Source organism: Oratosquilla oratoria, chromosome 37 (genome assembly GCF_046742065.1).
Source record: "Oratosquilla oratoria isolate Oo_2021 chromosome 37, ASM4674206v1, whole genome shotgun sequence".
Classification (NCBI taxonomy): Eukaryota; Metazoa; Arthropoda; class Malacostraca; order Stomatopoda; family Squillidae; genus Oratosquilla; species Oratosquilla oratoria.
The window spans coordinates 18,419,178-18,421,677 of NC_134813.1; the positions used below are offsets into that span (position 1 = coordinate 18,419,178).

The 2,500-nt window shown below is 48.6% G+C and overlaps 1 protein-coding gene across 2 annotated transcripts in view; it reads right to left on the reverse strand.

Annotated features, from left to right (window-relative positions):
- LOC143019550 (uncharacterized) overlaps positions 1–2,500 on the reverse strand; it is a 135,172-nt gene that overhangs the window by 54,125 nt on the left and 78,547 nt on the right. The window lies entirely within an intron of this gene.

Sequence of the window (2,500 nt, forward strand, 5' to 3'; positions counted from 1 at the left end):
TTCCACTTTACAAGGGAACAGGGGACAAGTGTGTGTGTGTAGTAGTTTCAGAGGGATCAGTTTCTTAAGTGTAATTTGGAAGGCTTATACGAGAGGAACAGAGGGAGTAATTGGTAAGGAACAGTGTGGGTTTAGGACAGGTAGGGTTTGCGTGGATCAAGTTTTTGTGGTTAGACAGATATGAGAGAAATCTTTAGGAAAAGGTAAAGATGTTTTTGGGCCTTTATGGATTTGAAAAAGGCTTATGACAGGGTAGATAGGAAGGGACTACGGGAGCAGTCAATATTTTTTACGAGAGTAGTAGAGCCTGTGTTAGAATTAGAAATGGAGAGAGTGAGTGGTTTGAGGTAAAAGGTGGGACTTCACCAGGGATGTGCGATGTCGCCCTGGCTGTTCAATTTATGCATGGATGGGGTGGTGCGAGAGGTAAACGCAAGGGTGATGGGACGGGGATTGGAGATGGTTAAAGGAAATGGAGAAAAATGAGAGATAAGCCAGTTGTCGTTTGCTGACACCACTACACTTGTGGTAGGATCAGAGGAGGGATTAAGGAAGTTAGTGACAGAGTTTGAGGAGGTGTGCGAATGGAGAAAGTTGAAGATAACTGTGGGTAAAAGTAAGGTGATGAGATATACAAGGGGAGAGTGTGGCAGCAGGGTGGAAGTGAGTATTAAAGGACAGAAACAGATGGAAGTGGATAGTTTTAGATACTTGGCAGGAAAGAGACGAGTGGAGGTGGAGATAGAGTGTAGATTGAGAAAAACAAGTAAATGCCGTGGGATTAAAAAGTGTAATGAGATGTTGATATTTGGGGATGGGTGCTAAGAGGTGATTGTACCGACAGCACTATATGGTGCAGAAACATGGAATATAAGAAAGGAGGAGAGGAGGAGTTTAAATGTGTTTGAGATGAAATGCCTGAGAAATATGATAGGGGATACTAAGTTGTATAGAGTGAGAAACGAGGAGGTGAGAAGGAGAGCGGGAGTGGAAAGGGAGTTGGGAAATAGGGTTGATGAAAGAGTATTGGGATGGTTTGGACACATGGAAAGAATGAGCGAAGAAAGATTAGTAAAAGAGGTGTGGAAGGCAAAGGTGAAAGGAGTGAACATGAGAGGACGGCCAAGGATGAGATGGATGGATGGGGTAAAAGGGGCATTGGGAAAGAGGGGAATGTCTGTTGAGGAAGGAAAGGAGAAGACAGAAGATGCAGGTGAGTGGAGAATGGTTGTGTATGGATGTTGTGATTCATGGAAGGGAGTGGGCGGGGGAGAGGGGGGTGAGGGAGTAAGTGTGAATGACATGTTGACGCAGCCTGAAGGGATTTCTCCCCGTCTTCTCTTTTTCTGCATGAGGGGACGGAGAGCGGGGTCACCGATCAAATGAAGCGGGCTTGCTGTGGTTGTGTTTTGTCTTGCCACATTGCTTCTGAGCCAGGGCAATGGGCGAGATGCAGGGATGACCCGTCATCAAGGAGGAGCTAAGATAAGAGGGAGGGAGGGGGGGCGAATGGGAGTGGAGTGTGTGGGGATGGAAGGGGTGGGAGTGGATTTTATGCCTTTGATGTTTTGGCTACCTCCCTTGTAAGGGAAAAAATCCGTTGTTATATGTGTGTATATATATATAGTGTGCATGTTTGTGTATGTGTGTATGTGTGTGTGTGTGTGTGTGTGTGTGTGTATGCGTGCGATGTGCCTTATGTGACGCACCTAAAATTTGCTTTCGTGCCTGTCCTGACCTCCCTTTCTCTCACTCTCCTCTCTCTCCTCCTTCACAACCCCTCCCACCCCTACCCCTTCCTCTTGAGCCTTACTTAACCTCATTCTGTCATTCTCGAGGTGAAAGACGCTTACGGCGGTGTTCTCGGACCTCCGCTGCAGAAAGCTCTTCCGCGACCCAAGCGCGGCAAATCTACGCCCCCCCCTCTCTCTCTCTCTCGTGCCCTTTGACCTCTCTTTTTCTCAATTTCGCTCTTTCTTTCCCTTCTACCTCCGTCTCTCTCTCCTCCTCCCCTCCCTCTCTCTCTTTCTCTCTGTCTCTGTCTCTCTTTCCTTCATATCTTCCTTTTTTTTCCCTATTTGCTGTTCGTGCGTGTGCGTGTCATGACAAAGCGTCCCCAGGGATTTCGCTTACCTTTCTGCGACCCCTTCGTGTGGGGTCACGGCGGTTCTTCCTCCCTCTTCCTCCTCCTCCTCCCCCTCCTCCTGCTCCTCCTCCTGCTCCTCCTCCTGCTCTTCCCTCCTCCTTCTCCTCCTCCTGCTCTTCCCTCCTCCTTCTCCTCCTCCTGCTCTTCCCTCCTCCTTCTCCTCCTCCTGCTCTTCCCTCCTCCTTCTCCTCCTCCTTCTCCTCCTCTTCCTCCTTCTTCTCCTCCTCCTCTTCCTCCTCCTCTCTCTCTCTCTCTATCTCTCTCTCTCTCTCTCTCTCTCTCTCTCTCTCTCTCTCTCTCTCTTTCTCTCTCTCTCTTCAGTATTTAACGTCGCTCCATTGGTAATGAGAGTTG